Below are 11,639 nucleotides of genomic sequence, written 5' to 3'. Positions count from 1 at the left end.
TTCTGCGGCCCTCTTGCATGAAAGAAAGTCTGAATGGAAATGACCACCTATATGGGATGTTCTTTGCTCTGAGCCAATCTGTTAGGGGTTTTAAGGCCCGTCTTTTCTTAAAGGTCGATTGAGCAAGGTCTTGAAAAATAAGAATATCATTTATTGCACTAGGTGGTCAGGTTGGACATTTGGTGTGCTACCTGGTCTGACCATGCCCCTATATCACTTAAAATTGATATTGGTCTCCCTAACCACTTACCCCCACAGTGGAGGCTTAATGTCATGCCCTGCTCAGACCATGTGCGGAGGTCTGCCAGATTAGCAGCACGTGTCTTGTCATTTGTTTTGTTTTGGAGTCGTGCTAGATCCGCCTCCCTTCAGGTGCACTGGGTGGGGTCGTGGGTTTAAATTACTCTCACTTCCAGTGTACCGTGCGGGTTATAGCTTCTGTCAGGCTGTGGAAGCAAGCAAGGAGGAATTGGCTGTTCCTGCTCAGATAAGATAAGTTGGTTTCTGATTTCTTTGGTTTGCTGTCTAGGCTGTTTGAGTGTCGTCTGTCCCCTCCAGGTTCTGAGGGAGCAGGCTGCCCCTTTTCCCCTTTCACCATCTCAGGGATTCTAGGGTATTTTCAGCCCAGGCACGAGGACACATTATTCCCACCTTCAGGGTCTGAATGTGGGTTTAGCAGAATAGGGAAAGCTGTTATGGATTTGCTAGGAGGTGACCTTATCCCCAGCTTCTCGCCTAGAAACTTGTTTGTTTTGTTATCTGTGTATCGTATCCTGTCCGCCGTGACATTATAACCCGCCAAAACTGTGACTGCCATTGCTCAGCGGTTTTGTGATGGCGTCAATTGATGCGCTAGTTGACCGCATGCAAGGATTATCTCTAGAGGTTGCGGATCTGCGTAGTTCGGTCACACGGTGTCAGAATGCTCTGGCATCAGGTGCAGGTCAAATTTGTTGGGAGCCTAAAGTCGCTCTTCCTCAGAGATTTGCAGGGGGTGCGGATGACTTTATCCGCTTTAAAGAGTCATGCAAGTTGTATTTTCGGCTGCGTTCATCTTCGTCAGGTGATGAAAGTCAGAGGGTTGGTATAATCATTTCTCTGCTTAAAGGGGACGCGCAATCCTGGGCCTTTTCTCTGCCGCCCGGTTCTCTGGCTCTCCGGTCGGTGGAAGAATTTTTTAAAGCCCTGGGATTAATTGACGATGACCCAGATCGGGTCTCGATGGCGGAATCTAAATTGCGTAATTTATTACAGGGTGAACATACTGCAGAGGTTTACTGCGTTGAGTTTAGGAGATGGGCTACCGAGTCAGAGTGGAATGACCCCGCGTTACGTAGTCAGTTTTGTCAGGGGTTATCTGAGAGATTGAAAGATGCCCTTGCTTTTCATGAGTACCCAGATTCTTTGGAGAATGCTATGTCTTTGGCAGTACGGTTAGATAGACGTATTAGAGAGAGGTGTAAGGCTCCCTCCGCGCAAGGGTTCCCTTCTGTGAGTGGTTTTGTCTCTACTGCTTCCCAGGGGGATGTTACAGGTAACTCCGGGGTAGGGGAGGAACCCATGCAGCTGGGTCAGGTATCTTTCCGTTCTGGTAGTAGAGACTTTAGGAAATTGCATAAACTATGTTACTACTGTGGGAAAAGTGGTCATTTTATTTTTGCTTGTCCTTTGGTTAAACTGCATGTTGATAAGAAAGAGAAAAAAACAAACGTCCTGACTCTTGGTAGCGTGAATGTAGTGGTGTAGCAAGCAGGTATGCAAGCTCCCTGTAATACTCGTTTTCTCCTTCCAGCTATGGTGGCGCTAGACTCAAGAATTTTTTTTTGTTGAAGTATTCATTGACTGTGGTGCTGGGGTAAACCTTATTGACTTTCTTTTTCTTCAAAATCTGGGTCTAAGTACTTGCACTTTAGATTCCGGTTTTTGCAATTGATTCTTCCCCTCTTTCTCAAAGGAGTCTCACTCATATTGCTCATGGTATTCAGTTAAGGGTGGGCGATTCACATGTTGAGATTATGTCTTGTTTTGTCATGAAGGACTTGCCCGCTCCTATAGTCTTAGGGTTACCGTGGTTGACAAAACATAACCCAATTATAGATTGGCAAGCAAGACAAATCATTGGTTGGAGTGAATTTTGTTCGGATAATTGTCTTGGCACATCTATCTCTGGTGTGTCCACTACGGCTCTACCTCAGTATCTCTCAGATTTTTCGGATGTCTTTTCGGAGGGTGGGGCTCAGGAATTGCCCCCTCATCGTGACTATGATTGTCCAGTTAATCTCATCCCAGGGGCTAAATTGCCAAAATCTCGGCTTTACAATCTTTCTCAACCCGAAAGAGAGGTCATGCGGAAGTATATCGCCGAGAGTTTGGCAAAAGGTCATATTAGCCCATCTAAGTCTCCAGTGGCAGTAGGTTTATTCTTTGTAAAGAAAAAGGATGGATTGCTGAGACCTTGTTTGGATTTCCGGGAATTGAACCGTATTACGGTCCGGGATCCGTATCCCCTTCCTTTGATCTCCGACCTTTTTGATCAGATTGTTGGAGCCAAGGTGTTCTCTAAGTTGGATTTGAGAGGGGCCTACAATCTGATCAGAATCAAGGAAGGGGATGAGTCGAAAACGGCCTTCAATACGCACGAGGCTCATTTTGAGAATCTGGTTATGCCTTTTGGGTTGACGAACGCGCCAGCGGTATTTCAGCGATTTGTAATGACATTTTCCATCATTTGGTGGGGAGGTTCGTGGTAGTTTACTTGGATGACATTTTAATTTACTCTCCTGATCTGAAGACCCATCAGAATCACGTGAGACAGGTTTTGACAATCCTTCGGGAGAATAAATTATATGCCAAATTGGAGAAATGTGTGTTTTCTGTGCAGGAGCTTCCGTTTTTGGGATATCTGCTTTCTGACTCTGGTTTTCGTATGGACCCCGAAAAGGTCCGGGCGGTTCTGGAATGGGACCGACCAGAGAATCAGAAAGCTTTGATGCGGTTTTTGGGGTTTACTAATTATTATAGAAAATTTATTTTGAATTATTTTACCATTGTAAGACCCCTGACTGATATGACTAAGAAGGGCGCCGACGTCTCTGTCTGGTCGGATGAGGCATTGCAGGTCTTTTTGACTATTAAGGAGTGTTTTGCGTCTGCTCCCATTCTGGTGCAGCCCGAGGTGCAGTGTCTCAGTCATTCGTGGTGGAGGTTGATGCGGGGGTTGGAGCGGTGCTGTCGCAGGGTTCATCTCCTGGCAAGTGGGTCCCGTGTGCTTTGTTTTCCAAGAAGCTCTCGGTCGCCGAGAAGAATTATGATGTGGGAGATAGAGAGTTGCTGGCCATCAAATTGGCCTTTGAGGAATGGCGTCACTGGTTGGAGGGGGAGTCTCACCCCGTTACAGTATATACAGATCATAAGAACTTGGCTTACCTGCAATCTGCCAAGCGTCTGAACCCTAGACAGGCCAGGTGGTCACTGTTTTTTACCAGGTTCAATTTTGTGGTTACTTTTCGCCCAGGGGTTAAAAACGTCAAGGCAGATGCGTTGTCTCGCAGTTTTCCTGGGGGATGTGATTCAGAGGATCCTGCTCCGATTTTGGCTGATGGGGTGGTGGTCTCCGCTCTGTACCCCGAATTGGAGATGGAGGTGTTGGAAGCCCAGGAGGGGGCTCCTGGTTCTTGTCCCCCAGGGAGGTTGTTTGTTCCTGAAGGACTGCGATACAAGGTATTCAAGGAGTATCATTATACTGTCCTTGCTGGAAATCCTGGTGGTAAGTCCACCTGTGACCTTGTGTCCCGGAGGTTCTGGTGGCCCAGGTTACGTAAGAGCATTGAGGATTACGTGGTAGCTTGTGAAACCTGTGCACGGTCAAAGGTTGCTCATACTCGACCGGCTGGTTCACTTCTTCCTTTGTCTATTCCGTCTCGTCCTTGGACACACTTGTCTATGTCCACTACGGCTCTACCTCAGTATCTCTCTGATTTTTCGGATGTCTTTTCGGAGGGTGGGGCTCAGGAATTGCCCCCTCATCGTGACTATGATTGTCCAGTTAATCTCATCCCAGGGGCTAAGTTGCCAAAATCTCGGCTTTACAATCTTTCTCAACCCGAAAGAGAGGTCACGCGGAAGTATATCGCCGAGAGTTTGGCAAAAGGTCATATTAGCCCATCTAAGTCTCCAGTGGCATTTAGGTTTATTCTTTGTAAAGAAAAAGGATGGATTGCTGAGACCTTGTTTGGATTTCCGGGAATTGAACCGTATTACGGTCCGGGATCCGTATCCCCTTCCTTTGATCTCCGACCTTTTTGATCAGATTGTTGGAGCCAAGGTGTTCTCTAAGTTGGATTTGAGAGAGGCCTACAATCTGATCAGAATCAAGGAAGGGGATGAGTCGAAAACGGCCTTCAATACGCACGAGGCTCATTTTGAGAATCTGGTTATGCCTTTTGGGTTGACGAACGCGCCAGCGGTATTTCAGCGATTCGTCAATGACATTTTCCATCATTTGGTGGGGAGGTTCGTGGTAGTTTACTTGGATGACATTTTAATTTACTCTCCTGATCTGAAGACCCATCAGGATCACGTGAGACAGGTTTTGACGATCCTTCGGGAGAATAAATTATATGCCAAATTGGAGAAATGTGTGTTTTCTGTGCAGGAGCTTCCGTTTTTGGGATATCTGCTTTCTGACTCTGGTTTTCGTATGGACCCCGAAAAGGTCGATGGAAATTTAGAGTTCGAGATCTCCAGGGTCCTTGACTCTAGAGTTCTTCGGGGTTCCCTTCAGTACCTGGTACACTGGAGGGGATACGGCCCTGAGGAAAGGATGTGGGTTCCGGCGCTGGATGTCAGTGCCAACCGACTGGTTAGGGCTTTTCACAGATCCCACCCGGATAAGGTTGGTCCGGGGTGTCCGGAGGTCACCCGTAGAAGGGGAGGGGGGGTACTGTCATGCCCTGCTCAGACTATGTGCGGAGGTCTGCCAGATTAGCAGCACGTGTCTAGTCATTTGTTTTGTTTTGGAGTCGTGCTAGATCCGCCTCCCTTCAGGTGCACTGGGTGGGGTCGTGGGTTTAAATTACTCTCACTCCCAGTGTACCGTGCGGGTTATAGCTTCTGTCAGGCTGTGGAAGCAAGCAAGGAGGAATTGTCTGTTTCTTGCTCAGATAAGATAAGTTGGTTTCTGATTTCTTTGGTTTGCTGTCTAGGCTGTTTGAGTGTCGTCTGTCCCCTCCAGGTTCTGAGGGAGCAGGCTGCCCCTTTTCCCCTTTCACCATCTCAGGGATTCTAGGGTATTTTCAGCCCAGGCACGAGGACACATTATTCCCACCTTCAGGGTCTGAATGTGGGCTTAGCAGAATAGGGAAAGCTGTTAGGGATTTGGAAGGAGGTGACCTTATCCCCAGCTTCTCGCCTAGAAACTTGTTTGTTTTGTTATCTGTGTATCTTATCCTGTCCGCCGTGACACTTAACCCATACTTGCTTCAGAATGAAAAGATAGTGGAGGAATATCGTGCCCACCTGCGGAATTCTTCAGCTTCAATGATGCATCGGAGGTATCTATCTCAACCCTGTGGCTTGCACAGAAGGTGTATATGAGAGGGATCTTGTTACAATCAGCTGCACGCCTCAAGAAAAACAGAGATCGACAGTAATCGGAAGCCTTATTGAAGCTTGAAAAGGCAAACAGCCTTTATAAGTCCTATCTTTCCCCCTCACAACTAGCAGAACTTCAGCGTCTACGGTTACATTTAATATCCCTTCTCCTGTATAAACATGAAAGAGTATTGAGTCGATTGAAAACATCCTCTTATCATATGGGAGATAGAGCAGGGGCACTACTTGCAAGTAGACAGGCGCAGGGCAGCAGAACATTTAATAGAGAGACTCCACTATAATGGCTTAGTGATTACAAATCCTCAAGAGATGGCAAACGCGTTTGCCTCCTATTATGCTTGCCTGTATAATCTTCGGGATGATGCCTCCACTCCTCAATCCACTCAGGAAAGGATAAGATCCTTCTTGGATCCACTCACTCTCCCCTCCCTTACTGGTGATCAGTTATTGTTACTAAACAATCCGATATCTGAAGGAGAGATCCTTTTAGCACTCAAAGCCACCCCATTAAGTAAAGCACCAGGCCCAGACGGCTTCATCTCCAATTATTATAAAACTTTCCAAGCACAATTGGTTCCTTACTTGACCAAACTGTACAATGTCTTCCTTTCCACAGGTGCCATTCCCTCAGACATGTTAATGGATACTGTTGTCACACTTCCAAACCCAGGTAAATGTCATGGTCTTACCTGCTTGCTGCTCTCCTTCGTTTGACATGTGCTGGCGGCCATCTTGGTTTCTGGGTTTCTTGTAGCCTTCCACCCTGCGGCTCCTCCTTCCCCTGGGAGGAGCTGGATGCCTAGCTCATATATATAGGAGGTCTGTGGCTTCAGTTCCTTGCTTGGTCCTCTTGTGTTCACATGCTTCTAAGACTGCTGCTGCTTCTGGTTCCTGATCCTGGCTTCGTCTGACTACCCTGCTGGTTCCTGATCCTGGCTTCGTCTGACTACCCTGCTGGTTCCTGATCCTGGCTTCGTCTGACTACCCTGCTGGTTCCTGATCCTGGCTTCGTCTGACTACCCTTCTGGTTCCTGACCTCTGGCTTCGCAAATACTCTGCTCGGTTTCACCATCCGTTTGGACTTTTGCTTTACAGCTTTATTTTCAATAAAGCCTTCTTATTTTTCACTTATCTCTTGTTGTACATCTGGTTCATGGTTCCGTGACATTAGGACCAAGCCATGAATTCTGACGGTACAGGGCCATCCTCGCTACCCACGCTGGTTGCCAGACTTGATCAGCAGGATCACCTGTTGGGTCGGTTCGCTGTGGCGTTGCAAACCCTGCTTGAACGCACGGCTCATTTCGCTTCCGTTGCCGATGGGTCGGTTGTCGCTCCTGGGCTCGCTCCTACTGCCGCTCCGGTTGTTGCGCCAGAGTCTACCCCGACACCTGTTGTTGCGCCTGCGGTGTTTCGGGGTATGACCGGTTCTGCCCCTCTTCCACAGTGCTTTGGGGGAGAACCAACTCAGTGCCGAGGTTTCCTTAACCAGGTGGGCATTTATTTCGAGTTGCTGCCACATGCCTTTCCTACTGAGAGATCAAAGGTGGGCTTCTTGATCTCGCTGCTCTCGGACAAGGCCTTGGCCTGGGCCAGCCTTTATGGGAGAACAACAATCCGGTGGTTGCCGAGTTTTCCGGTTTTGTTGCTTCTCTTCGGAAGGTATTCGATGTGCCGGCTCGTGCTGCCTCTGCTGCGAAGCTCCTTATGTCCATCAGACAGGGTTCACGATCCGTAGCTGAATACGCCATTGAGTTTCGTACCCTGGCAGCAGAGGTGGGCTGGAATAATGAGGCTCTGGTCGCTGCTTTCTCTCATGGTCTCTCGGATGCCTTGAAGGATGAGGTTGCAGCTAAGGACCTACCAGTTGAGCTCGAGTCTCTTATTTCTTTCCTGATTTTGATTGACACCAGACTCAGGGAGAGACCTTCCTTTAAGGAGAACCTGCGGAGGTCTTCTAACAGATTGGTGCCTACGTTTGCTGTCCCACCCGTGCCTCCCTCTCCTCCCACGCCTCCTGGGGATGACTTGTCTGGGGGTGAACCCATGCAGCTGGGGTTTGCTCGCCTGTCCGAGGGGGAGAGGGCACTCCGGAGACGCGAGGGCCGATGCATGTACTGTGGTCTCGGTGGGCATTTTCGGTTGGCATGTCCGAACCGTCCGGGAAACGCTCGTACCCTGAGATCCTGTCGGGGGCAGATCTTGGGTGGAGTCTCCTCGTCCCCGGTTTCCCGTGTTGACAAACCACTGATCACTGTTGTCCTCTCCTGGGTCGGGGGCTCGGTGACGACCCAGGCGTTGGTGGACTCTGGTGCTGGTGGTTTGTTCATTGATAGTGTGTTCGCTGCCGCCAATTCCATTCCTCTGCAGGCTCGAGGTTCCCCACTGGCTCTTGAGGCGATAGACGGCAGACCCCTTCTGCCGCCACACGTGACTCATGAGACCCTTCCAGTGGGGATAGCCATTGGTGCCGTTCACAGAGAGTCGGTCTGCCTCCAGGTTATTTCGTCTCCACACTACTCGGTGGTCTTGGGGTACCCCTGGCTCCAGAAGCATAATCCGACTTTCGATTGGAGATCGGTCGAGATCCTCTCGTGGTCACCGCAGTGTGGGGCTAGTTGCATCCATGGGTCTGTCAAGTTGCTGTGTACTTCCTCGGACTCTCTGTTGCCTCCTGAATACGAGGAGTACCGGGATGTATTCGATAAGGTGCGCGCGGTTGCCCTACCTCCGCACCGCCCATACGATTGTGCCATAGAGTTACAATCTGGTGCCGTTCCTCCTCGTGGCAAAGTCTATCCACTGTCGGTAGCGGAGAATGAGGCCATGGAGGAGTACGTGAGGGAGGCGCTTTCACGCGGACACATTCGCAAATCTTCGTCCCCGGCAGGGGCTGGATTTTTCTTTGTGAAAAAGAAGGGCGGTGAGTTGAGGCCTTGCATCGATTACAGGGGTCTCAATCGCATCACGATCAAGAACGCTTACCCGATACCCTTGATTTCCGAGCTGTTCGATCGCCTTAAAGGGGCCACGGTCTTTACCAAACTCGACCTGAGGGCGGCATATAACCTGGTAAGGATCAAGGCGGGCGATGAGTGGAAGACCGCGTTTAACACCAGGACCGGTCATTACGAATCCTTGGTTATGCCCTTTGGGTTGTGCAATGCGCCCGCAGTCTTTCAGGAATTCATCAACGATGTTTTCCGTGACCTGTTGCAGCAGTGTGTGGTAGTCTATTTGGATGACATCTTGGTATATTCTGAATCCATGGAGGCCCACATTCTGGATGTCAGACGAGTGTTGCAACGGTTACGAGAGAACAAGCTGTTCGGTAAGCTTGAGAAATGCGAATTTCACCGATCCCAGGTAACCTTCTTAGGTTACATCATTTCCGCTGAGGGGTTCTCCATGGATCCTGAGAAGGTTTCGGCTGTCTTACAGTGGCCCCAGCCCAGTGGTCTTCGTTCCCTGCAGCGCTTTTTGGGCTTCGCCAATTATTATCGGAAGTTCATCAGGGACTTTTCCATGCTGGCCAAGCCTCTCACGGATCTGACCAGGAAGGGCAGTAATTCCCAGGTCTGGCCGCTCGAGGCCATCCGAGCTTTTGAGGCCCTAAAGTCCGCCTTTGTGTCGGCTCCGATTCTGTCGCATCCCAACCCTGGGTTGCCCTTTGTCCTCGAGGTGGACGCGTCTGAGACGGGAGTAGGCGCCCTTCTGTCTCAGCGTAGAACACCAGAGGGTCCTCTGCTTCCTTGTGGGTTTTACTCCCGGAAACTGTCTTCCGCGGAGTGCAACTATCAGATTGGTGACAGGGAGTTATTGGCCATCGTGCAGGCCCTTAAAGAATGGAGGCACTTGCTCGAGGGTTCGGTGGTTCCGGTTCTCATCCTGACGGACCACAAGAATCTGACCTACCTTTCTGAGGCCAAGAGATTGACACCACGTCAGGCCAGATGGGCTCTGTTCTTGTCACGTTTTAATTACGTGGTCTCCTACCTACCCGGTCCAAGAACATCAGGGCGGATGCCTTATCACGGCAGTACTCCGAGCTGTCCAGGGAGGAGTCGATTCCGACTTCGGTCATACCTCCGAATCAGATCCTGGCCGCCATTCGCACCAGCCTGACCTCTCCCCTGGGTGAGCAGATTTTGGCGGCTCAATCTGGTGCTCCCTCTGGGAGACCCAACGGCAGATGTTTTGTGCCTGAGGAGTTGCGCACTCGGTTGTTGCGAACCTACCATAACTCCAAGACCGCGGGGCATCCTGGAAAGAATCAGCTGTCCTGGGCTGTTTCACGTCTGTTTTGGTGGCCTTCCCTACGTTCCGACATCGCCGCATATGTAGCGGCATGCTCCGTTTGTGCCCAGAGTAAGTCCCCTCGGCACCTTCCGTTGGGCCTTGTGCAACCCATAGCCACCGGGGAGCGCCCATGGTCACACCTGGGGATGGATTTCATTGTGGACCTCCCTGCATCCCGAGGCCATACGGTCATTCTCATGATTGTGGATCGGTTTTCCAAAATGTGCCACTGTGTTCCTCTCAAGAAGTTACCCTCTGCACAAGAGTTGGCCACGATTTTTGCCAGGGAGGTCTTCCGTTTGCACGGTTTGCCTAAGGAGATTGTGTCGGATCGGGGGAGTCAGTTTGTGTCCAGGTTCTGGCGCGCCTTTTGCTCCCAGTTGGGGATTCATCTCTCCTTCTCCTCGGCCTACCACCCTCAGTCCAATGGGGCCGCAGAACGATCCAATCAGGCCTTGGAGCAATTCCTTCGTTGCTATGTCTCCGATCACCAAGACAATTGGGTTGACCTCCTGCCTTGGGCTGAGTTTGCCAGGAACACGGCGGTGAACTCTTCCTCTGGGACGTCTCCCTTCATGGCCAATTATGGGTTCCAACCTGCCGTGTTACCGGAGGTATTCTCTCCCCAGGATATTCCGGCTGTGGAGGATCACCTTTCCGTCCTACGTGCTTCTTGGGTACAGATCCAGAAGTCCCTTGAGGTCTCTGCGCAGCGCCAGAGACTCCAGGCTGATCGCAGACGAGCGCCTGCTCCTTCCTACCAGGTCGGAGACCGTGTATGGTTGTCCACCCGCAACCTCAACCTTTGAGTGCCCACTCCCAAGCTGGCGCCTCGCTTTGTTGGTCCCTTCCGAGTGCTTCGCAGGGTAAACCCGGTAGCCTATGCCCTTGCGCTTCCTCCTGGCATGCGGATCTCCAACGTGTTTCATGTCTCCCTGTTGAAGCCACTGGTGTGTAATCGTTTCACTTCCTCGGTTCCTCGGCCTCGTCCGGTCCAAGTGGGCAATCGTGAGGAATATGAGGTGAGCAATATCCTGGACTCACGCCTGGTCCGCGGTCGGTTGTAGTTTTTGGTCCATTGGCGTGGTTATGGTCCAGAGGAGCGTTCCTGGGTTCCCTCCGCAGATGTCCATGCTCCTGCCTTGCTCCGAGCCTTCCACGCACGCTTCCCTCAGAAACCGTTTTGTGCTCCGCGGAGGAGGGGCCCTTGAGGGGGAGGTACTGTCATGGTCTTACCTGCTTGCTGCTCTCCTTCGTTTGACATGTGCTGGCGGCCATCTTGGTTTCTGGGTTTCTTGTAGCCTTCCACCCTGCGGCTCCTCCTTCCCCTGGGAGGAGCTGGATGCCTAGCTCATATATATAGGAGGTCTGTGGCTTCAGTTCCTTGCTTGGTCCTCTTGTGTTCACATGCTTCTAAGACTGCTGCTGCTTCTGGTTCCTGATCCTGGCTTCGTCTGACTACCCTGCTGGTTCCTGATCCTGGCTTCGTCTGACTACCCTGCTGGTTCCTGATCCTGGCTTCGTCTGACTACCCTGCTGGTTCCTGATCCTGGCTTCGTCTGACTACCCTTCTGGTTCCTGACCTCTGGCTTCGCAAATACTCTGCTCGGTTTCACCATCCGTTTGGACTTTTGCTTTACAGCTTTATTTTCAATAAAGCCTTCTTATTTTTCACTTATCTCTTGTTGTACGTCTGGTTCATGGTTCCGTGACAGTAAATCCCCTGA

Source organism: Bufo bufo, chromosome 1 (assembly GCF_905171765.1).
Source record: "Bufo bufo chromosome 1, aBufBuf1.1, whole genome shotgun sequence".
NCBI classification, from domain to species: Eukaryota; Metazoa; Chordata; class Amphibia; order Anura; family Bufonidae; genus Bufo; species Bufo bufo.
The sequence above is the reverse complement of the archived record's forward strand: the minus strand, read 5'-3'. Positions refer to the sequence as shown.